The 27,466-nt window shown below is 32.7% G+C and overlaps 1 protein-coding gene across 5 annotated transcripts in view; it reads right to left on the bottom strand.

Moving 5' to 3' along the window:
- Positions 1–27,466, bottom strand: part of LOC150098991 (NGFI-A-binding protein 1-like) — a 685,870-nt gene that overhangs the window by 452,833 nt on the left and 205,571 nt on the right. For all 5 annotated transcript variants that reach the window (XM_090404614.1, XM_090404621.1, XM_090404619.1 and 2 more), the window contains one exon: positions 9,434–9,559. The gene's annotated coding sequence lies outside the window, so the exon portion shown is untranslated. The remainder of the gene's footprint in view (positions 1–9,433; positions 9,560–27,466) is intronic.

Here is a 27,466-nt window from a genome sequence, read left to right as displayed (position 1 = left end):
CTTGAATCTGGAAATGAACTATTGTAGTAGTCTCGTAGATATCACAATCTGTTTACAATACCAACTAGATCTTCGAGTTCAAGTTATTCTCTCAGCAATATTAATAGATAAGATGAGTTGAAACCGAACGACACAGTTGGCAGGCTTAAAACCTGATATGATGCACATAGCGAAATCACACTAGTCATTTACGACATTCGAGCCAACTTTACTAACAGCAACTAGAGACTAAACAGTATCGCTTAGTAGAGTGAAAACAAGTACACCGCAGTTAGAATAATAACGGAGGACATGAATTTTTTTTGTCAGTCTGTAAAGACAAGATACCCAAGTTAGTCTTTGAAGCAGGTAGCATTTCGCCCCAGCCCCGGAACTTTCAAGGTTTTTTACCTCCTGCAAGCAAAAGTCGGTGCACAGATAGGGCTAACATAGCGTCTGACTTAGCTGTCTCTGTATTAATCCTACTAAATATAACCATGAACACAACTCCTTGCTTTTAGAAATGTCTGTTTTGAGATTATATTAAGTCAAATTTCATTGATTTTTGTTGTTTTTGTGTGAATTTTGTTAGTTAAATAATATTTTATTAACATACATGTATTATTTCTGAGAAAATTCCCATGTTACTCCTCTAAAAACTATTATTTTTACGGCTATTTTGCCTGCTTTTGTTTAAGAGTGCCCCCTTTTTTTAATGTCATTGGCTTTTTACTCAAGAATTTTTAGGGCATTGCAGATGTATTTTAGAGACAAAGATATGTAGCATAATAGAAGAAAATTCGCACATACCTTTTCTTGGATGTTGTTGCCTGTCTTCTTTCTGCGGTGTGCATACTTCTACTGTTATGGTGTTGAAAGGGGAGTGGGGGGGGGGGGCTTAGGCAATGTGGGAGAATTAATTTGAAAAAACCCGTTTTTTTTAATATAATACATACATATATTATTACTTTAAGGGTGGGCGGAGCGCTTTTTTTTGGGTGGGAAAAAGATGAAAAAGGGGGCTGAAAATATAAACTTTTTTAGAGGAAGGATTATGGGAAAAGGGAGCGGTCCCCTTTTTCATCTTTTTCCCGCCCTACAAAAAAGCGCTCCGCCCACCCTTAAAAATAATAAATGCATATATTATATAAAAAAAACGGCTTTTTTTCAAATTAATTCTCCCGCATTGCCTAAGGCCCCCCACTCCCCTTTCAACACCATAACAGCAGGAGTATGCACACCGCAGAAATAAGATAGGCAACAACATCCAAGAAAAGGTATGTGCGAATTTTCTTCTATTATGCTACATATATTTGTCTCTAATGCATCTGCAATGCCCTAAGAATTCTTGAGTAAAAAGCCAATGACATTAAAAAAGGGGCACTCCTAAACAAAAGCAGGGCAAAATAGCCGTAAAAAAATAATTATTAACATACTATTTAAGCCATCCTTTATTGCATATACTAAACTATGCACAGAAACATATATTAACAGTAACGATTTACTCTTGGGTTTTGGTAAGGCATGATTAACAAAATAGCATAAAATAGAGAATTAATAAACGAAAAGATTTTATAAAAATACATTTTACTGTTCTCAACAAATTGCCCCCAAAAATATCCAAAAATATTAAAAAAAAAAAAAAATAAGACCGATGCAAATTATATCGCATTCATTATAGCAAAACAGGCTATGCGATAAACTGTATAAAATATGTATTAAAATATCAATCGTATGCTACAACTTGTTAATGAAAAATAGAACGGTTTCTCCTCCCCCTCACCCCTCCCCAAAAAAGGTCGACTCAATGTTCATACTGAAATTAAAGGAAAATGAAATAATTTAATCTGTAAACTCATACAGCATTCATATACTAGGAGAAACCGTTTGATAAATTAGATATATTCTGTCGGTTGTGCTGGAAAGATTACTCAAATAATTCTTAATAAAAACATCAGCAAGAGGGGAAAAAATTACAGGAAGGATGACGAATACGAGTTCGCTATCACTGTTCACATGCGTATAAATAAAATTATTAAAAAAGTAAATAAATTATTGTAAACAATCATAAAAAAAGACGTATTTCGTAATCAATACTTGGGCCTAATGCCGTTTTTGGCTTATTTTCTTGACAACAACAGAAATCTGGATTACCAGACAAAATTTATTAGAGATTTTATATATCAAAAAATTTTTATTAAATTCCAAGCCGGAGAGGAATTAATATCATCATTTCAAATCCAAATAAAATGGCGCAATTGAAAATAAAACTGAATGCACATATTCTGGGGAATATTCTTTCAAATTTCAATTCATAGAAAGTTAATTTTTTTTTTTCATACCTGAGAAATGGTATAAAAAATGGAGATATAAGAAGCTGAAATGCTAAGGTTCAGTTAAAACTCGCTCGGTTAAACCGAAATGGAGAGATACTTGTAGAGATAATCATAAGACACTTCAAGAATGAAGTGTGTTATGATTCGCCTATTTCTATTCTTTTACCCGACTGTACAGCCTCTGTTTGTTTTTTTTTTTTTTTTTGGTTAATAACCGATAGGCATATTTATTGTTGATGATCTAAGGATCAGATAATCCAAAACCTCTGCTCTAACGATCGCTCTATTTACGTGTTCAATGAATGGTCCAGTGAGACCGTATATGGAATGGGCGAAAAATGCTATAGGATGATAACGTATAGAACATTTTAGTGTTGTGGTGGTGGATTAACCATTAGATAATCCGAAAAGTCTTACATTAGATGATGAAAATTGTGCGATCACTGACAAACAAATTCAAAATAATCAATTTATTTTAATCGTTTTCAAATACATTGTCATTAATTAAAATAAATCAAGAGCGTTACGTAACGCTGAAAACACGAACTGCAGTTAAATACCCTTGTGTCATTTTCTTAAAATCTACTACTCACGAAATCTCGTACGCCATTTAAAATGACAGTTTAAAACAAGATGACCGTCTACACTTGCCAACCAACAATGGGTTCGAATCTCATTGTGGCATTGATGTTTGCGAAATGTTTTAGGTGGCACACGCTTTTTGTTATTCTGTGTGAGACTGCTTATTGAAGCCGGAAGTGGCTTGATAAAATATTGCGTTTGGTCTTTAGGGGAAGGTTCCTCTTTTATCTTATATTAGTCATAGTAAAAAAAAAAAAAAAAAAGTACAAGATATTTGATTCATAGTTGCTCAACTAAACATAAAGTGAAGCATCCTTAATCCCATAAGTCCGTGTGATACGAAAAGTTGTATTCTTCTTGAAGCTGTGCTCTTCTGTCCAGTGTGTTTCGAGGGATGAAAAACCCGAGTTTCTACGAACAGAAACCTTTCTACTTCCTATGAAGCTAACTCCTTTTCAGATTTAAAAAAAAAAATCTTGTAAAGGCTCTTAGCGTTCATGATTCGAACCCAGTCTTTTGAATTCAGAGAATAACGTAATTCATTATGTTAAAAGAAGGATGAGATCAAGGTTAGGAAAAAAAAAATCCTTCGTTTTGATTGTTATCTCATATTTTGTATACTGACCCTATTGATAATGATAATTAATAATAACTAATTTTCTATGAACTTGTGCAAATTTTTATTTCGCCAAATTATTTAGGAATAGCATATTTGCTTTATATTAAACGAGGATTTTTCTATTTATTAAAGTATGTTTTTGTTCTGTTTTTAAGCTGTTAAAGATGTTTGCCGGCCTGATAGACACTGAGTGAGCTCACTGAATCGCAGTTTGACCATCATTTCACTAAGTAATAAAGACCTATCATATATGACTCAGATCATGAATCTCTGAGTTTTGTCATTATTATCTCGAATATTCCTCGACAATAACGATCTCGAATATGTCTGAATCATCCAGGAATTTCTGCCTCTTTTGATATATGAAATATATCGGCATAGCATTCTGATATTGTCATGAAATGAATGCAATGGGCCAAGAGTTAGCATAGCGAAAAATAAAAGTGTTTTGTATAATTCCATGCCATTCATATTCAGAAAAGCAACTGTTCAGTTATCCCTTGCATGTAATCAAGATAATTCCTTACGCATTATACACAGCTTAATTCCAGTATTCCGCTTGGTTACCTTTTTTGGGAAACTAATAGGATAAAAAGAATACTAATTGGCAATATTACAAAATGTTCAGTCACTTACGTGTAAAAGATGATTTGAAGTTATTTCATCCTAACGTTTACCAATCAAGATTAGTCTTGTTTTCTGAGAAATTTCGAAATGGATTATATTATACGACTTTACTCTTTTTAGAAAAGAAAACACCTTTTATATATGACAGAAAACATATACATAGCTTAGAATTATAATCACATAAAATGCAACAGATTCTTTCACCAAAACGTCAAGATGAGATGATTACAGCGAAAGATTATGTGTAGATATGGGTTGTCAGTGGATGCCTTTTGTTTTTATTTATAAGGCAAATTAAATAAAGAGCCTTCGTAGCTCAAGTCAGTAACGACGATGATCTGTAGTTGGAAAGATCTGGGTTCGAATCCCGTTCTAGAAGACCTTTTCAACTGAAAGTGAGTTAGCCAGTCTCATACGGTGGTAGTAGGGTTTTTATCCTGAATAATATTCAAGCCAGTGGTAAAAAAAACCTTCAAAATTTACATACATAGTGCATTGGTTTCGTGGGCTTGGTTTCTTTGGCCGTAATTCGAACCCCAATTAAACAATCTTGCTCTAAATACAACTATCTCCGCAGATAAGCGGTGCATTCGGTTGTAAATTATTCATGCCTGAAGTTAACCATAATGGTTCATGTGATTCAAATAGTACAGACTTTATCACACATTCGTTTTGATGTGTTCAAATATTTATGATTGGGCAACCCAAGGTTATGAAGAAATGTTATGAAGGCTGTTTTCTTTGTAATTATAGACTCCCGATTCTAAAATCTTTTTAAAACTGAAGTAATAAGATTTTAAATGCGTGTGTGAGTGAATTTATCAAATTCTAATAAACAACAAGGAGGATATTTCGTGCAAAATGGAATTTCCGCTATCACGCGAATCGTTTCAAGTACTGATGTGATGAATCTATGTTTAATTTATTTATAGAATTAAAGTGACGTATCTTTTTTTTAGCGTACTCATTTATTTGTTACATCCTCTGATAAAACGAAAGCCATTGCCGATGGACAGATACCTAATATATTAATTGACTTCAAATTTCTTCGTCACTACGATATGGAACTAATTCAATAAACGAAACCATCACTCATGTAATGCATCATTTTAAAACATGCTGCACTGGACTTGTTTATTTTGCATAATTATAACCCGCAGTTCATATTTTATGCACCTTTGTTTTTAGAAATGTCACAAACGAAACTTGTTTTCATATTTTTAACTACGATACGGCAGAAAGTATTGTACTCATCAAACTGAGCTAATATTTCTGAGTTCGCTTAATATAAATTACTCTCCTTTATTACTAAAACATCTATTACACGTAGTTGGAAATGCTGGGAGATGTCAATTCTTTGACACATTTATGCCGATGCATTACCATTAAACCAGCGATAACACTAGACTTATGACCCTGTGCTGTGTGATGTACGGGGCACCAAGCTTGCTATTGTCGTAATCATATGAAAGCTGTTTATCACTTTTCTGATAATATTTAATAGCTCATTTCAGTTGGTACAAATTTTGGTGGGAGAGTGAGCATTACAAAGTAACGTTTTGTTTAAAGAAGTGCGAGTGCGCTACAGAGAAATAAGTTGATAGAATAATCTATCCTTGTACTTTTTGGGAGTTTAATGGATGAGTGGTGCGTGTGTGTTTATCTTTTCAAAAATAATATATGTGACCATCAAGAATTTTCTTTTCTTTCTCTCAGCGTTCGAGTCTTTCATCCCTGTAATTGATGATTATGCAATATAGAGTAAACAACTGCGTTCGGTATTTATGGTTAGAGGAATTCATGATGCAAACCTATGAAAATCGGTATTTGATATAGCGTGCTTTAACCATTAAATTGCTTTTAAAAATATCGGAAAATTATTAGTTTATATATATATATTAAGATGCTTCAATTTTTCCTAATACTAGAGGAAAGTCACTGAAAAACGACCATATAATATAATAGAATAGTCCAGCCCAAAGAAACCGGGGGTTACTTCTCTGGTAGTATGATGTATGATTACCATATTTCCATATTAGGACAAACAGAAAAATCCACAAACTGAGTATACAGGATCACATTACAGACAGTTTATATGGTAAATCTAAGGCCTTAGATCTATCTAGTCATTTACTAAATTCTATAAATCCAAACGGAACAACAATTGTTTTAGAGAGCTAGTAAAGTTGGACATGTCATAGATCTTGGATTGGTGCTATCATGAGATTAAAAAAAAAACCTACAATTCATGGAAATAAACCTCAATTCTGATCATCCGAATGCAAAACCTCAATACTTATTGCTGTTATACAACCGAAATTCAGCTATGACGAACACGAGCCCCCCCCCCCCCCCCCATGTGTGTTAATAATACCACCGGAATAGTTTCAAACATTAGCAATCCATTTTTAGTGTAATGATTACCGCATTTCTAATATTGGTGTATATCTGAATCTTATGATGTGTATGTGTGCGTGCGCGCACGCGCACACACACACACACTCACTCGAATCAGATTGTCCTCATGAGGAGTACGAAATTAGCTGTGTTTTTTAATAATAATTAATAGAATATTTTATTTTTGTTTCCTTCAGCTTAATCTTAATTAGTAACATATTTTTTTTTTACCAAACAACTATTTCAACAGAAACTGTTAGGTCAGGCAGATCAAATTTCTCATTTCTTTCTATCTTCCCAAATTCTTCCTCCATGAGCATTACCAGCGAATGAAATGAAAAGGTAGCATCTACCTATTTGAGAAGAAACCTTAATATACATATAATGAAAAAAAAACTGTACAAATCTGTTTTTAATCCTTAGAGTTACATCTCAAAAATGCTGCAGAATTATTTCTTTTTTTTAAATATTAGGAATTTTCACAGTTTTTCCGATTGCTAACGAATATACACTAAAACTGGAAAATAATAATAATAATAATAATCCACACGCCTTCGGGAATTCAAAAACCTTGCAATTGCGCAATGTGTGTGTAAATGATCAGGGAGAATGACGGAATCTGTTACCATATTTCCCAAAGAGCTCGATGACTATATTTATCGGGGGAAACGCTATTGACAAGGTTGTTCTGAAGAAGAGAATCAGATGGAATGAAAGGGTAGAAGTTACCTACTTCAGAAGTTGACTCAATACGTTTGGAACTGAATGGATACTGACCATCAGCCGCTCGTGTTCTTACATGTCCAGAGGAAAGAGGAAGGTGGAAACCACCCTCGTAAAGCACCGCCCATGAAAATACCAACAAAATTCATAATAAAGAAATGTGGTATCCATCAGAAACTGACGAGACTCTCTGATAGCTAGCAAATAAGTGGAAGTGGACGGCTTTCTATTTGACAGTCAAATACTACCCCTGGAGCCTCGCGTGCACCAATCCAAATGTGAGGACGAGAACCGAGCGCTTCGTATGATGCAATAAATTCAAAGTTAATTTGGTTTCATTAATAAATTTTCTTGTCATGGCAAGATGATTTGTTCGGGGCATTCTGGGCTTTCTCAAGGTCAAAGCAAGTAAATCATCTTCAAAGCACAAACAGTGTGAAGACATGATTTCATATTATTTGCAAGACAGAATATACATAAACCTGTTTTATCCATATAAACGAAACTGGCTATGAATGGTTTTGAAACCAGACTGCAATTACAAATTCCGTATGACGAGTCATTGAATAACATGATAAGCGCAGTTACAAGGATCTGCTAATTTGTCACGAGTACTGATTATTTATTGTCATAGATTAATCAGTGCAATTTAAAACTGGAGATCGAGTTGGTTAGTGAGAAAGTTGATAAAATGCTCATCGAACCCCTTTTCCTACTATTTGGACTTGAGAAAGTGCAACATTATCCTCCTAAAACAGTCCGTTTTTTGTAAAAAAATATAACCCATAAGACTATTAATATTAGCAAGGATTGATCTAATGTACTCGTTCTGAATAAAACATTCTTCAACGTTTCATACTATCAACTGGAGTTATGTTCACGAGACGTGACGGATGTGAGATAGAATAAGAGTATTGATGTCAGAATAAAGCTACTATTTTAGCGTAGAGGAATAAATCTGGCTTCAACAAATCACATGACCCATTCCCACCACTATCGGCTACAATTTTTTGGTTTAATGCATTACCACAACTAGAATGTGAGATTTCAGTCTGTCTGAAACTAAATGTTTACACTGTTTACACAGTGTAAACATTTAGTTTTCCCAACTAGTCCCCAACTAATAGTTTCCAGCGTCTCATTCTTGCTGAATATCCTTATTTCCTCTTCAATACTCGTGTGCAGTAACACTGCCTTTACACTGCCTTTACACTGCTGGATTAATAATCGGTGCGTTAACATTACTAGATTCATAAACTTATTTTTATTATATCTCTGGAATTGTTGTTGTAAATGCAGAACTGCCACAATAAAACATTCATCCTTAGTACTTTCAGATTCCTGGGGAATGCATGTACATCAACAGTCACACCCTGCTCTTTCTCAAACGATGGTACAATGTCTGCTATAAAAACAGTAAGACTACGATTAACTATACTAAACGCGACCAGGGAGGGGGGGGGGGATTTTCGATAGCCGATAGAATGTCCAGAAAATTGATAGAAAGCTCAAATATACTGTCGACAGGTGCATTCCAGCGGAAGTCTTTATTAGTCTGTAAACTGGAAAATTTAACTGTAGAACAGAAAATGCAAGTAGCTGGTACGTATTTCTGTGCATTGGGCATTTCAGATGGGTTGCAGGTGGGAAGAAAAATCTATGCTAGTGATTACAAATTAAACGCTACGATAATTAATCTATTATTTTTTAAATCTCTTTGTTGCACATTACTTTATACAGGTTCCCAGGGAGCTCAAGTGTTAGACAAATCGTTCTGTAATTACATTTTGAAGAGATGCATATTATACAGTGATATGCTCAAAGGAGGTTGAGAACTGGTTGAATGAAAATGTTCATTCACCCATTCCTCAATATGGTTGAACTTCCGACTGCTTTAAGGAAGGGGAGGTTGGACTGTTTAAAATTAGCGAATGACAACTGATTATTGTACTGACCGCATGAATGTGAGTGTGTGTTCAGGGTGATGTGTAGAAGAAAAAATGCACAAGGAAAAGCACAGCAATGTTTCTGATACCTTTTGAGGTGATTGGAACTCGGATCACTCCAACTAAGAAAAATGTTATCCCGACCACACCTCACCCTGACAAGAAATGTTTCTACTTTTTGAAGAGGTCAAGAAATTATTTATAAAAATAAAACATCCACATACCTTTTATAGTTAGACGACATGATGTTGAATAATCCTCTTAAAATTCAGTCTACATCGCGGAAGCGATCTGATATTGATAGGAGCCAGGACCGGCTCTAGTAGTGGTGAGAAATATTCTCTGTTCCCCTAAGCAAGTAAAAAAACATTAACTTAATTTTTATTCATACAGATTATATAAGAAGCTCACATTTTTACTTTTCAAAATATTTAAGAATTTCTTTTTTTAAAGGCATATTTGCTTGTTGATATGTCATGTTGCTATTCTATCATATTATTATAAACGCAATTTAGTATGTATGTATGATAAAAAGGTGAATATAGCTTTTTCTGTTTAAGAAATACGCTCCTAAATCATTCTGGCTGCACATTTACTCAAGATAATTTAGGAAGAAATTCCCGCTTCATCCAATTTCATATACCATACAAACGACGCAGACTGTACTTCAACTAATCCAACAAAATTGTCATGTTCTATTGAATTATAAACAAGTTTGTTCACTTTTTTTGATATTGTGATTTTAGAACACTAATGTTTTAAAACTAAATCACCAACCTTTGAATGCTTGTCATGTACACAAAACGTACTTTTTAAGCATTCGCTTAAGTTGTGCTGATACCAATATTGAAACTTTCCGATATTGAAGAGTTTTTTAAAGCGAAATTCCACTTACAAGCAGGTAACTTACATTGAATACCTTTCTATTTGTCTAACCTTTTAAATTCCAAACTTTTTTTTAACGCACACATATGCATATAGAAAAACCTTACCACTTCATGACTGTCTTGTACTGGATGTTTCATAAGATGATTTCGTGGAGGATTATTCCTGCACCGGTTCCAGGGATATTTTATTCCAGAAATAATCTAACTAGAATCTGAATCTGCAGTAACTTGGTATTCTTAAATGTTGTCCAGTGATCGAGTTCTAAGATGTACTAAACAGATTTGGATTGTGGTTATCTATATTAACATAGCGTAGTTTTTTTTTCACGGTAATTATCTTTAAAAAGCTTGGAAGACTCTTATTAATAGCACTCTGTTAAAAAAAATAAGTAGTTTATTTCACTTGTGGTTCATTTAATATAGGATATGAGGGGTATATAAGCAGCTTAACTATTTTCTTGTTACGTTCACTTCGTAGTATAATATATTCATAGATAAAATGAACCTGTTTTAAAATAAAGATTTGATTAAGAATATAAATTGCTCTACTCTTAGGGACAAAGTTTTAAAAGTGTCAATTTTATGGCAATGAGGCGAATTTCTATCATACAGATGATCACTTTTTAATGATTCGTTGTTTTATTTCCGCCTTCTCTCCGTACTTATTAATGGTTATTAATAATAAACATTTTTAATGGACTACGTTTTTGGTGTTTAATAAAAAAAAAACTCTGCAAATGAACTGCTAGACCTAAACCTGGGGACACCTCATCATATTTAAGATGTCATCGAGTGTTTATTTATACAGCAGCAAAACGCTTACCATTCATGGTTAACTTTTACACACACAAGATAGATAAACATCCATTTAGATGAATACGACTGTCTATTATACATTTCTGGCGTGTTAGTTGAGTTCAGTTGGCTTGGCTTGAAATTGCGGCTAAAAGGCAATAAGGTTATGAGTCCAATAATTCAGTTAAATAGATTTTACGTAGTTTTCTTTTCTTTTTCTTTTTTTTTTTTCAAGAAGAATTTCAGGAAGAATGAAAAACCGTCGCTTTTAAAAAATATTCGTAAAATTCCATTCTACAAATATTTTCTAAAAGCAGGTTATTTTAGCATAAATCACTACAAACCAATTGAACACGTGACAATAGGCTTCCCACTTTATTCTTTATAAATGACATTACTTTTCCCATGAAAATGCTAAAGTAATTTAGCATCATTCTCTTAGCAGTAGTTTGATTGAAGAAAACACATACGTGCACAAACACAGATTTACATCGCATCAGCACTTAGTTCTAAAACCTAGTTCAAACATGTGGTCTTAAGAATTATTGCTCCCAATTCTGTACACTTATAACAGGTTCTGAATTTTGCTTTTGAATGCAATGGATAGAATCACAAAAAATAAAATAAAATAAAAAGCGTACGAAAAACCCAACTTTCCGGGAGAAATAATCTTCCCCCTCTGTATGAGAATCGGCTAACTCACCATTTGATTGCAAACACCTGATAAAGGTTCCTCACGTCACTGACTAGATTTGAAATCACTCAAAGGGCTTCTCTAAACCAACAGAACTACGGAGGTCCCCGACTTGTTATATCTTCATAATGTCATTTCTGCTCATATCTATTTGCAGATAGAACATATTCGGAGAGCTTTGAGTTTTTGTAATGTGATGATTATGAAGGATGCTGGGTCATGCTACCTGGGAGAAGGGAGACGAATTAGCGACTTTGCTTGAAATTTAGCAGAAAATATTAAAATATGAGATTTGTATATTTAAAGGCAAAGTCAATAAAGAAATATAGATAAGTGGAAGAAAATATTGAAAGTTAGAAAGCCCAAAAAAGGACATGGATGAATGAACGGATAAAACATTACTTAACAGCATGTAATCATTAAACTAACACTCAGCGTATAAACTATAAAGTGACTTATGGAAAAATATTATTAAACGAATAGATTGGTGGAAGATTTAAATCAATGCCCTTTCAAATATTAAACTTTCTTTTAATTGGTTAGTCTAGGAGCATATTTCAGAATACAAATAATCAGTGTAGACTCTTCGTCATTCACTCACGCCGGTTTCCTTTCCATCAAAGTACTTTCGTCTTCTTCATTTTCTTTAAGTATATGCTTAAGTGAAATCTTTTCGGTTGCTATTCAAAATTAACCTTTGTGCATTCAGTCTCACAATATTTCTCCGAGTTAAAGCAATACATAAATAAGCTTTCTGTTGAATATTTCATTTAAATATTTCAGCAGTATAAAAGTTGATATTTTCCATTTCGAACATTGCGGAGATTGATTTCTTAGAAAATCGCTAGCTCGAGCGATACAATACAATACAGTATAATTTTCCACATGAGCATTATTCGATGTGTGCTCACTACATACTACAATATGTTTGTCAGATTTATGAGATGTTTTAAGTCATATAAATGCAATTATTTCAGAATAAATTGTGTTAATCAACAATACTGAATTAAGTTAGCTGCTGAACTAGTTTAATAGATTTCGCAAAAGCAGCTGCTATTTCGAAGACCAAGCACATGAGAAAACTTGGAAGCATCAGAGATGGTAGAGCAATGAAGACTAAAGTAATCTTAAGAGGAATAAAGCCAAGCAGATAATTTCTCCAAATCTTATTGCTCCCTTTCTCTCTCTTCGCATCTATATCTATTATTACAGATACATATTGTGGAGAATTACATGTTGTGATAATAGATGCATAATACGAAGGAAATTAAATATATTACGTGATAGTCAACAGATATTGCAGATTTGGTTCTACGCCTGATACAAATGCAATGGGTAGAACCAGAAACAAAAATTAGCAAGTAATTGCTCACTTAGTTTGGTCAAGCGAATAGTTTCCACATTCCGAAAGGTCGTGGGTCGGTCAGAATAATCACAAGAATTTTTTTATGATGTACACTGTATGCATTTTTTTAAAAATTTATTTTTATCTTTTTAGATTTACACCTTTAAACTGATTCTTCCCACAGACTTTTGTTTATTCTTTCCTCTTCCTTTAATAATTATATGTAATTAAGTCTATAAGTGTTTAGTTTCATTTAATAATAAAGTAAAACTATCTTTAAAAATTATAATACTTCATGTGATGTGCTCGAGGGACTTAAGTCTTCACAGAACCACAAGCTGACCAACTCAATATAAACAAAACTAAAATGCAAGGATCACAGACAAGAACGAATCATAAAGAACAGCACAAGACTGCCTGTGATTGGAAATACAGCAACACAAGACAACTAAGGCTGCTAGGAGGCCAAAATGTCTGTTAATTATGCATATTTTTCGACCGTTTGTGTGAGCAAAATACAAGTTCATTAGAGAGAGTGATCGCCGGCCACGTTCGCATGAGACTGGTAACTTACTGCCATTAAGGCCAGTTTCATAGAATAATTTCTCGCGTCCTAGATTCGAATAGTAGTATTTCAAAACCTCGCCAGCGAAGATGATAACAGAAGATTCTTATGGAAGAAAAGCAATTTATAGACAAATATCTGTGTCACTACAATCAACAAAAATACCAACTGAAAGGAAGCAGTTTCATATTACGTAGTTTTCTGTTATCTGAACCCTGAAGTATAAACGGTACTAGCAAAAATTACTAGGACATTTTTATCACTTCTTTGTAAGGTACTCCCGAGAACAGGTAGGGGAGAGCATCTTATATCTGTAGCTTCTTTCTGCGCAATACCAATTGTACTTCTTTAAGTCTAAAATACTGTTCATGATATACTGCAGTATGAAACGTTTCAAGAATATTTATTTTCTGAGTCGAATTGCCTAACAAAGAAACTCTTTCACTAAGTATTCTGATTAGCTGTTCGCGCTTTTGTTTCGAAAATGCAAACTTTTGAGCTTCATAAATGAAGAACAGCCTACCATTGTAGTATATTTTATAAACTGATTAAAAACTGTAAACAAAGCCATTTTACAACCAACCATCACCACCACTAAAAACAAATTCGATTTGTAGCTGCTTATATATTCAAATGTTCTGAATTTATGACCGTGGTCTTTTGTGCTTAGCACTTTCCAGAAATGCAAATTAGTAATCACTATGTAGCTATTCTTTGACGCTTTTCCACTGATTCACAGAATTAAAAAAAAATGCGTGTGTTTATTTTATTCAACAGTGCGTTCACGAGGAAGTTGCCTTGCTTAAAATTATAAATTATAATTAAGAGAAAATGCAAAGTAAATAAATAAATTTATAACCCGTTTAACGATGTGTTAAAATATGAATCTACTCGAAAAGTAAATCTCTTGCTGCAGCAAAACTTACTGCCAAAACGCAATTTCTGTTTACTAAGTTTTTTTCCCCTAAAAAAAAGGCAAAGTAAACTTAAAATTACAGTAGAACATCCAAAACTTGAGATCTTAAAACTATTTCGTCAGTCTACCAAGACTCAATAATTAATATTTATATCACGGAGTAACTTTTTTTTTCAGCGTATCCGAATGCTGCTGACATTTTTTAAGTTAATTTATTTAGTTTAATTTAGAAAAACATGTATTTGTCCTTATGCATATCATAACTATACTCTAGTTAAAAGGATTTTTAAGAACAGAAATAAAACTCTTGAATAAAAGGAAGGTGTTTAGAACTTTTTGTTTTGATGTATTCAAATTCGATATTTTGGATGATTCCTAAATTGTGTCGTCATCTCACAAGCCAATCTATAGTGTGGGTGAGGAACTTCGTGTTATGAGAATTGGTAGGGCGACAGTGATGATCTGCTCAATATAAGTACGGTTCACCTTACTGTCGGATTTTTTTCTTCCCCTTTTCGATACTGAGTTAATAGGTCGCGGATTCTTTTACTCTGAATGCTTCGGTTCCCCCAGAAAAAAGAAAAATATTATAAGTCATTTAGTAATAAAGTTAGGTATAAAGCATGAGTCTGGGTAATTGGTGGTGTTTGTCTTTATCAGCGCTCCCATAATGCAGCTAGAACAATGACGTCACATGTGTCCTGTTTGCTGATTTCATGCTAACAAGGAAGGATTTTCATTTTGTTTAACTCGAGGCTATTTCATGCTGCAAAATGACAAAAATTTCATCAAGAATATCAGGGTATACACTGGGTATCTTAAGAGGCTTGAGCTCCTGGTTCCGGTTTAAGGATTGTCAAAGTGGGTAGGGGTGGGATCCAGGATAGATCTGATCCGGATCTAGGGTAGACCTGGATTTGAAGGCTGAGAAAATAATGGGACTGGTTTCCAGATTTAGGTCCACTAGAATATCGCAATCTATATGTTAGGACCATACTTCACTTCTCACTTATAACGCCAATCAACTAACAAGTCAGCATTATGCTGTTACTACTTTTGGTGGATTTAAGTATTCTGGCGGAAAGCCGTTAATATTAATTTTGGCTTAATTCTAAAACACCTTTTGTGTCAAAATTTGGCAAAGCGATTCGAAATGATATAAAGTAATAACCTGCTCTAGTTGAATGGAATTTAATGAAATTTGGTATAATTTAAGATCAGTTTTGCAACGACTCAAGATGCTTCATTTAAGTGGATCATTTTTTTTTTAGCAAAAAACATTAGGTTCAGTTGCTGCAATAATGAATGATGTAACTATACAAGATTGGTATTGTATACACCTTTTTTTTTTCGACTGTCCTAAATTCATTTCGGTATTCGTTTCTCTTTCTTTCAATATTAATCTAGGAACGGTTCTTCTTCATAACAGGAAAATCACTTAATATCAATGCAAAGGAATTCTTACTCATATATATTCAGATCGGTTGACATCAAAATTACACTCCATTTTAATATGGTAAACTGAATTAGCCGTTTTGATACTCTGTATCGAAAAAGTATCAAAAGGAGTGGAGAGGGTATTCTTGAACATTAGCAAAACCTCAAGATAACCCTTATCTTATTACCGACAAATTATTAGTAAGCTGAAACTAAAAACCTAACGTTTTATTTTCTAATGCACGATGGGAAATACTTATTAGCTAAACTTCCCGAGGTTTGACAAGTGTTATGTGCACTTCAAACTTTATCCTATAACCGGAGTTTTCCATCAAGTACTTTCAAGGAAGTAAACAGCTACGGAGCACTCTCTAATGATATAATGTTCTGTTATCGGAAGGCACCGCCTTGGTGTAGTCGAAAGATGGAAGCTTCTCCTAGGTGAAAAAGATGGGTTCGCTTCTCGCCAAGAACGCATAAAGCAATTCAGAGATCGTTTACTAAAATTGAATGTTTTGTTTTGTTTTTCCATTTTAATCTGCCGAAAAGGAGGATTTTTTCTCCTGAAAAAAACTTCCAGAATGTAATTTACAGTCATTGTAGATTGCAGAAATAGGAATAATTGTCTTATCGTAGCCAAAATTAAGAGTAACAGGTCACAGGTATAATAAGGCTGAAAGCAGAAATCTGTGTTCCACTGTGCATGTTATTTGCACAAGTGCACATTGTTTATGATGTCTGTTGCTTCCAACATTGTTTCAGAATATTATTATTATTATTATTATTCAATTTTAAATTAAATTTTTTGTTGAACTTTTTTTGGGGGGGAGGAGGGGTTCATTTACTCTGGACATATAATTTTGTTTGCCACTATAAAAGATCCATTTGCGCCCAAAACGGAAATAGCCTAACAGATTTTAATGGAAACCCTAAATAACAAATGTTTAATTTCATCCAGAGTTATCAGATAATTTCGAATCATTTGCTAAAAAAAAAAATTTTTTTTTAAAATTCAGTTGAAATCAAACACGAACCACATGGATATATTATTTTATCCTAAATATCCTACCCAATTATATCAGGATTTTATAAAATTATGGAACCAGAATGGCATTATTGCAACATATAATTCTGATGTGTTTGTCTCTTTGTGGCCCTGCAAACAGTTCGACTGTAACGAAAATCAGAATGGCTCAACAAATTTTTGTAAACATTCCATGCCATGTCTCCATCCATACTGAATTTAAGCACAAAACGAATACATAAGTGCATGCATTGACACCACTTGAACAGCTCTGAATTCATTTCCTTGAACGACATCACTATACAATAATCTTACCGCATGTGAAAAAAAAATTCTTTATGATTGTCGTCCATTATTTCTAACTTGTCTTTTTTTTCTCTTTTGCATTCAAACCAAAAGTTATGTAAATTATATAACTAAGATCCCATATATGATATTCTAATACCTTAAATAAACGTTTCTGATAAGGACTATATAATTACACATTAAATGACCCGGCCTCTGATGTGTGTGTCTGTGTGTGTTCTCTATTAGTTTATTAGGGTTTTGCTGACCTGTTATCACTATAGCACACGTATATAATTATACAGACCTTTTGCACCTTTAACGATGTTACTCCTGGGCACAAGTTGCCCGAGCTCCTACTAAAATCATTGGCTCTGCTTTTTAGCTTCAAAATATGAAGCCAAAATTATTCTGCTTTACTAAACACACACACACACACACACACACACACGCACGCACGCACGCACGCACACACACAGAGAGAGAGAGAGAGAGAGAGAGAGCTATATTTCGGATAGTTTGTTTATGACAAACCCACTCACTGAAGGTTGTAAATATGTAGCTCATTAGCAGGAATATTAAAGCTAATCATGATTCTTTTTCAAGACATTTCGTGTCTCCAATAAGCTATGAAAATCAGCTACAAACTAAATGATTAGCATTATTATGGCACATACAGCGTTTTCTGATATGTGTGATAATAATGCCCAAAATAGACTTTGGTTTCGATCCATTTTAAGAAGCGATTAATTTTATAAAGAGGTTTTTATGAAAACGAGTTAGCTGGTCTTCATACGAAGGCATAAGGGTTATTTATTTATTTAACTCTCCTTCAAATCAGCTAACCTGGCTGGAGTCCCTTCCTCCCGAAAATATACGGCTGAAGCAGAATAGCTGCTTCGGCCGTAATTTCAACTAAACTATACTGCTCTACCCACTTAAAAAGAACCAAATCCAACGATTCTGTTTTGTCTTTATTACTCGAGTTTATGCAAATGTTAAACTACTCTTTCGATCTCTTTTCCCTAATCATTATTAAAGATGCGCACTGTCCATTTTTGAAGCGAAGTGCTTGGTAGAGGACAGTTGAGGGGGCGGGGAGAGTGTGAACCTATTTAAACCACAAACTGTAATTTTGTATACACGTGTGCATGCTTCACTTATGGAATTGTGAAAATGAATCAGCTTTGCATCATTTATTTATATGGAAATATTTTGCATCATCTCAACATTTGTCTCATATCATCTCTCTCTCTCTCAATGCTGAAGAACATTTGTTCCCTGCATTCTCATTCTTCCATATACAAAATTTAAATACTTTACATGTGTAGACGCATTTCACTGTTCTTCCAGCCCAACATTCTCTTCTACAGGATAACACTGCAATATGATGCAGATTGGTTTGCCTCTCCTTTTTATGAAACAGTTTGAATAACTAAATATATTCAAAACTTCAGATATGTTAAATCACTAGTTGTAATCAGTGTAAATCAGTGAAAAATCGCAAGCCAAAAGTGAAACTTCTTTAATAAAAACTTGGAAACATCTCTACTCATATCAGTCTTATCCTGAAGTTTATCAAATGTGATTTAGTATTTGTGGTTAAAATTGATAGCGTAGAATTTAATGCCTTTTTGGAGACTAGTATTTCATGGCGGCTTACTACAGACACACGTGCATTTCCATTAATTGTATTGTATTTAACTAGCTTTCCGCGTATATGAAATAACGAAACATAGTTCTGGTGACGTAGAATGGTAAGACAAATTTAAACGATTCGTGACTGATTTTCAGACAAGACTGAGCAGTGCAGGTTACGCACAGTTAAGGATTTTTATTTTAATTATTTTCAAGTGAGAATACTCTAGTAAAGATAAAATATTTAAAACGTTTATTTTAAAAAAAAGTATGCAAATAGCGGCTTTTGAGAGGATGAGGAGAGGGATTTCATGTCATCTTCCTCTGGGTGTGAGCTATGAGAATATTGGCCAAGATGCCAATTGAGATGTAGCATGAAATGATTATTGCTTTTTGTGGAAAAAGCGATGAACATTTTTTATTTAATCTTCTTAACCTCTGCTGTTCTACATCAAACATAAATGTAAACATTGCAATAGGTCGATTAACATGATCCCTATTTATTTCACATGGACTCATCAGCATCTAGTTTCATATTTTAGATAGCTTGTAAACTCAAATTACTCCTTTATAATTCCTTTACCCTTGAACGCGTGTGTGTGTGTGTGTGTAATCCTAGTTCACTTTAGTTCGATCTCATTTCCTCTACAGGAGGGATTACATTTTAGAGACCCCCCCTTTGATATGGCCATACTCTTGTAACAAATAGCTTTGATTATATCATCATAAACTAAAAACTACACTTTAGGAAGAAGATTTTGTATGATAATTATTATGATTTCGTGATAATAGTCAATACGGGATGTAGATTGCCTCGTTTTCTTAATCTGAACATTTCTGATAATTCTGTGTTGTATGAAAATATTTTTATCTTCATGTAAAATTATTCATCCAGTGAATAATTTCTTTGCACGTGTTCATTTTGCTCTCGTTATCTTACGATGTCTTTGACATAATTTTGATCCATTATTCAATTCATATTACCAATAAGAACAAATTATTTTCTTCTTTTATTTATTAAACTTCTCTAGATCTACCCCCCCCCCCAAAAAAAAAAAAACTTGTTTATATTATTATTATAGAAACACCTCCTGGAGTCAAGACTCATCGAGGAAGGATTTAGTAAGATGCATTCTTACAGAAATAATGTTTATCATACCTCTTCTTAAACTGGTTCAATGCATGTGCACTCATCACCTCATTCAGCAAAATATTCCACTCACCAACTACTCTCCATGAAAAAAAAAAAAAAAAGCCGCACTCTCTTATGCACCACACCTTTATACAACTTCCAAGAATAACATCTTATATTTTCTTTAACTTCTTTACTATACTGTGAAATTGAAATTAAAAAAAAAAAAATCGGAAGTCAGAATATTTGGCAGGCCTGGTATTGATCGAGTGATCAATCGGTAGCCCACCAATGATACTGATGTGCTATAGGTTTGTTTACAAACTTAAAAATTGCTAAAATCGTTTGATATAATAACTGATACGTCTGTTATTAACTATAGAACGTGTAGCTATTAATTTCCTTCATCGCCATATTGTTATTATATGTAATAGCACAAAGTTTTTGTACTCTTATTTAATCTTTACATTCATCCCGATTGCAGACTATCAGTTTGTCAAATTGTTGTCTATTAGTTCGAGGATCCCTTTATTGTTTTTTTTTTTTAAGCTCTCCCTCTCTTTCCCTTTAATTTCCTCTCTGCCTGTAGATTTTTGAAAGACATTGCCTGTCTAACATCTATTAATCTGACAGTTATGCGAACAGTAAGGTTGGCATAACTTGGGTTAAAACAATTAAATTATCCAGAAAAGAGTTCTCGGGCCCATTCGCAAAAATTAAGTTGACCTCATAATTTCGAACTGTGAGAATATAAAATAAAAATAAATTAGAAAATTTATATAATATCATTTAAAAGAAAGATAAATAACAATTGTTATTTATCTTTTGATAAATAACAATTGCATTTTTTAAAGATATGTGCAGTTAAAAACGTGCACCCACATAAGCATTTCTTGAATATCTTGAGGTCACAAAGCTTCTATGTACAAAAATCATTTCAAGCACTATTTCTTACAATTACATCTGCTTCCAATCTTCATTGCTAAAAATAAGCATATACTTTATGATTATATCTCAAAATAGAATCAAAATATGAAATCCCCCTCCCCCCAATAATGAGAACGAGAATAGCTCCAAAGGCATAATCCAAGTTTCATAAAAGATGTTATTTATGTATCAGTTATTGTTACTAAAACTTCCCCCCCCCAAAAAAAATACTTTACTATTCATAAAAGAGACACGTCTATTTGTATCGTAAATTGGCGCATACAAAATATGAACTTCGTTCACGTCTTTAACTCAATGTTAAATATATATTATCAGACTGATTCTGAAACGCGTGCTAATAAACTTATCCGTTCTATACAAATTTTATGCTATTACGCAACGTGTAAATGACTCTAGCAGACTCCATTTAAAGAATGTTTCATGAACAACTACAAACCTGCTGTATTCTCCATCTTCAATATTGTCGCACACCTGGAAACAGAGCAACAGGAAATCCAGTCCATTTATTCGGATGCTATGATTTAAGAAAACTTTTAAGTCCGGAGATCATTTATGTCAGAGTAGAAGAAGAGTTAAAAATAAACGAAACATGATGGAATTATTTTTCATTCTATATTACGTAAGGATACATTTCGGGAGGTATAAAATTAATTACGTTTCAGGAAACATAACATATAGTTAACTAGTGAATTTTGAAGTATTATTTGCCAATTAATTATGTATTTATTTACTGTAGCATCTATACAGTAATGAGAATAGTATGTTATTGTGACATGCTGCTAATGCAATGTTTTTTTTTTCATAATCTGACCTACGAACGCGTATAATATTCGTTCCAAAAACACAGCGCGCAGAGAAAAAAAAATAATATGTACACCAATATAATAAAAAAATCATTTTTTTAAAAATGATACTTGAAAATTTCGGTTATTTAAAAAAATTAAGCAACGACACCTTAATAATATACACGAAAAAAAATTGAAATATCATCTTGAGAATTCCTCTCCCTTTTAAAGTCCTGGGGTTTGAAACGGGCGTTACAGTAAAAGGGATGCAGTCAACAAAATATATTTTGTTGACTGCATCACAATTACATAAGCTGCATAAAGGTATTATTGTAGTTGTAATGATAACAGAGCGCATAACATAAATACAAAAATGCATAGTAAATAGTAATATCATGTATAGTTTTGTTACAGAATGATTTGGAACAGTTACCAGTTCAAGAAAATAGTTTGATGCATTTATTCTCAAACACTGGTACGCATTTTAATTGGATCATTTACTTTGCTTCGATGGCATTCTTTTATCGAATATTTTTTAACCATAAAGGCATATTATAAACACAAAGTAAACTATATTAGCAAAGGCAATTTACATTAAGAACCAAAAATATATAAAAATATATAAAACAAAAATAAATAAAAGTATACTTGTCTTTGGTTGGTTAATCGAAATACAAATAAGACAATTTGAGATATCCGCCTGTAAGGTTAAGTAAGCACATTAAAACATAAATATTTTAATCATTTTTTTTAAATGAGGCTAGACAAAAAAAAGTAGGCAAAACCTCCACCAGTCGACATCGCCCGTTTCACACCCAAGGACTTTAAAAGGGAGAGGAATTCGCAAGATGATATTTCAATTTTTTTTCGTGTATATTATTAAGGTGTCGTTGCTTAATTTTTTTAAATAACCGAAATTTTCACATTTTTAAAAAACTGATTTTTCCGATATATTTCTTCCATTAAAACTCTCGATACCAGCCTAATTTAGTTTATTTTAAAATTAATTTTCAATATTTTTCAAATAAACTAAAAAAAATTAGTTTATTCGAATGTAATATATATTATTTTTCAAAAAAAAATATACATTACATAACCGCCAAGTAAGAAATAATTGAAAATAATCGTAAAATGGTGGGTTGAGAATTTTTTATAATTCATTGATTCTCACAACAGTGAACCCAAAAATGCTTTTGTACTTCAGACAGTTTTTTTTTCATTACAATTTTCATTACAATGGTTCAGTTAAAAACAAAATATAGAATAGTTGATCAATTTCAGTTGAGATTAGAAATACCAAAAGGTATTAAAATTCTCGGCTCCAGCTGGGGTTTCACACAAAATAATTTTAAAACCTGTAAAATTTCGAAGAGTTTTGCCAAATTTTGCACCTATAAATGGCCTAATCGAAACGAAACCTGATACTGTTCAAAAAAAAACATTTTTTAATTCCAGATATAGAATTTCTAAAATCCGTCCGGCCAGAGACCAAAAATAACTTGCGTGCAAACAAAGCTAATTAAGAAGCAGTGCATTTTTCAACATGCACTTAAAACAGCTCTAAGTTAATTCATGTTCATTCAGAGAGCTGTTTTTAACTTATTATTTATTAACGAACTCTAAATTAGTTAATAAATATACAAGAATGTTTATTATGAAACGCACCCTCTTATGACTTTCTACGCTCTTTTCCTTGCTTTAGTGCTGCAGTTAAGTAGAGTAGGCCAAGAAATTTGTCTTAACCAGAAATAGTTCAAACATGACAAGGATAGACATTTAAATTCAAATTCATGCTCCATCGTGAAAGTACACCGGATTAACTAGAACAAACCCAATGCAGTTTGGAGTGAATAACTTAAAAGAAATAATTGGAATTATTCGGAGGGAGAATGAATAAAAATAATATATATAAATCCTTTGCGGTACTGCACGCTTCAAGCATGATGATTATCATGATATTTTCACAAGAAGACATTTGATTAGCAGTTGATTAAGAGAAGCTGTTTTTACACATCTTCGACCCTTATAACCCAGTATTAATGATAATTTCGGTTATATTGTAAATCTTATTGGATCACTGTATTGGAAATTAAAATAAACGGGGTGACGTTTTTAAAAGGGGGGGAGCTTTGTGGAGATTTCTTAAATATAAGAAGAACGCACATTCCAAATATTACAAATGTATAAAAGAAATTTCTACGTCTTAATTGAATCCAAATAAGCATAAAGATTCCTGCTCATGATTGAAATAGAACAGCCAAAGCCACCTAATCATGTTCTTCGAACCTCTTTCTAAGAAAGAATATTAGCTAGAAATCTATCTGAAAACAGACTCGAATCATAAGATTGAAATTCTTTTTTTGTTATAAATAATTCTAGTCGGTATGTTCAGCATTTCTATCTTTAAAATGGACCACAGATAAAGTCTAGTCTTTCAATGTAAATTTACTACCAAGTAGTAATTTAATATCACTGGTAGTAATATGGAATATTCTTGTAAGTCTTTTTAAGGCTGACTGTTCATAAGAAATTACATTTCAAAAAATTAAAATGAGTATTTTAATATTATCAGTTATGAACATCAGTAGATTAGTATGAGGAAAGTATTATTATCATCTTAGTTAATTATTCATTATAATTTAATTAAGCGATTTAAATACCAGGCTGAAAAGTACCAAACATCCCATCATACTTAATTGTTTTTCAATTTAAAGTAATTCAAGATATATTTTTCTATGCGAAGTAAGCATATCTGAATTCAAGTTTTCTTATGGGAAGCATAAAGATTTCCATTATAGGTGTATATACAGAGCGTGCATTTGATTGACTTTTCTCAATTGTATCAAATTATAATTCGCAATTTTTTTCCAATTTCCAACTTTTTTTACAATTATTATTCAAGAAAGCCATATTTATTGCATTAATTACTTATGAACTAAGCTAAGGACACAGTCTAGACTTCAGTTTACGTAAAATCAATTAAGTTATTTAAATATGTGCATCAGTTAAAATTATCTTATTTCATTATTTCACTCGATTAAAAAGCTGAATGTATGATGCTAATAAAATATTCAGTACAGTTAAATGACTTATGACAATTATTTATGAGTTAAAGATTCAACGTCAACTAATTGTATCAAGTCACATTAGAATCGATGGAACAAACCCAGTTATTTCTTATTAGCGATCATTATGACACATCACTTTAATTTTAAGGAAAATATTACTGTCTTACAAGACTAAAGTGTGAAACATCGCAAGCTAAAAATTGCATTAAAGTACTAATTACATAAACGTTATTATTTACATGTACAATTCTAAAATGACAACTACAGCAAAAGCTTCCAGATATTTCCCCCTAGGTAATAATGTTTCTCTCTCTCTCTCTCTCTCTCTCTCTCTCTCTCTCACACACACACACACACACACACACACACACACACACACACACACACACACACACACACACACACACACACACACACACACACACACACACACACGCACATGATGGGCAGAATAGAAAGAGACGCAGAACTCTAGATATATGAAAAAATTAAATAAGATGTGTGTTATGTTTTTATGGAAATTTAACTGGAATTTTCAACCAAAGACGTTAAGAATCACACAGAAGTATATTATAGCAATCAGAAGTATGATATCGCATGTTCTGTACTGTTTCAGAGTTGAAATATTCATTTGTAGGCCATTTGTAGTACAACGCTAGGTTTATCAAAAATTTGGTTTGTTATGTAATTAAATCAGTGATAAACGGAATGAAAGTTCGTTATGGAGAATAACTGAACACGGTAATGGATATTTATTAATGCATGCCAATTTATGCATTTATTCATATATGAGATTTATATACATGCTAATTTCAAGCTAAACCAAGACACCATTTTCAGATTAGCCGAATTATCAATAAAGAGCGACAGTGCTGTTGATTTATTTCTAAATTTATATTGAAATTGCAAGATGGAGTATTGGAACAGTTTAAATGGATATTATCATTAATGCTATTTTTGACTGGATTGTGTGTGTGTGTGTGTGTGTGTGTGTGTGTGTGTGTGTGTGTGTGTGTGTGTGTGTGTGTGTGTGTGTGTGTGTGTGTGTGTGTGTGTGTGTGTGTGTGTGTGTGTGTGTGTGTGTGTGTGTGTGTGTGTGTGTGTGTGTTCACTACCATCTGGACTCGACATATGCTGATAAGGCCTGCAAGGATCTTACACAAATTTGACTTGCCGAGAAATATGCAGATTCTATCCTCATAGTCCTTTCAACCACACCACAAGAAAAACTAATGATGTGTCACGAGGAACTGTTTTCTAGATGTTAGGTTGTGAATAAGAAGAAAAACATCGTAGTCGAAGAGTAGCAGTAAGCAGAAGTGCACTCCTGATAGGTGTGATGAAAAAACATAGATCGGGAAAGCAAGATGAAACAGAATATCTACGGTATATATATATATATATATAAATATATATATATATATATATATATATATATATATATATATATATATATATATATATATATATATATAAATATATATATATATAAATATATATATATATAAATATATATATATATATATATATATATATATATATATATATATATATATATACCGTAGATATTCTGCTTCATCTTGCATATATATATATATATATATATATATATATATATATGTTTGTAATCTAGTTCATGAAATAATGTAAACAGAAGTTTACATTATTTCATGAATGTAAACTTCTGTTGCAAACTTATATAAGTATCAAATTCATATATGAAATGTTTGCTCTTTTAAATAAGATTAATGTTTGTAATCTAGTTCGCTATCACATACTGACGCTAGCATAAATGCAAGCGTCAGTATGCAACGAAACAACAAAAAATAAAAATAAAAATAAAAATTTCCAACTTTTTTTCCGGCTAGAGGAAAAAAAAAATAATGATTCAGATGCTGTGGATATGGGCACCCACACTCAAATAAAATGTTCCACAGTACATATTCGAGTATTCCAAACTGTACTTTTGGTATAAAATATCATTTTGCTTGTAAAATGATATTCTTTTACTGAAATGCTAAATTTGGAAAATAAAGATTACGTCCCACATGGATGCGTTTTGTTCTTATAACCTAATACATTTGGGGTGCTTTTAACGACGTGTAACCACGTTATTTTCAGACTTCTATTTTGCAACAATGCGAGATCAACGCTGTTGAGCAACTTAACTGATTATAGTAACAATCATGCGATCGTTCAGTAATTTAATCTTATAGCATGGTTTCATGTATCAGCCGTTCCATGATTAGATACTAAAAGCTATCCAATTTAAACCAAAATATGAAATTTTAGTATGAATCCTGAATATCAACTTTCATCAAAATCTAAAAGCAAGTTAGATGTGCGAGAAAGAACTGACAATGCAATGCATCAGATGCTAGTATATAACTGTGAAATATTTTACTTGGCATCACTGCGAGAAAATGACAGATGACAGAAAGAAAATAACTGTGCGTAATATTTTTGTTGGTGAATTTTGGAAGTAACTTTTTTTTTTCTCGCGTGATATCTATGATGAATGTCCACAACAGCAAACGACGAAGCCAGCACACGAGTGAACCGAACTGGTTCTAGTATAACTGAGGGAGGAAGGGGTCAATATTCGAAGCATCATTTCTTTTCTGTATTCGATTTTATCAATAAATTGTTTTAGTTACTATTCCGTCTCTGCTTAATTTGGAAATCTGAGTCATAATAAGCTTTCGATTATGTATATGGATGATGAAAATCACGGTAAG

Source organism: Typopeltis vanoorti, chromosome 15 (genome assembly GCF_054136105.1).
Source record: "Typopeltis vanoorti isolate ZY-2024b chromosome 15, IOZ_Tvanoo_1.0, whole genome shotgun sequence".
Lineage (NCBI taxonomy): Eukaryota > Metazoa > Arthropoda > Arachnida > Uropygi > Thelyphonidae > Typopeltis > Typopeltis vanoorti.
The sequence above is the reverse complement of the archived record's forward strand: the minus strand, read 5'-3'. Positions and strand labels throughout refer to the sequence as shown.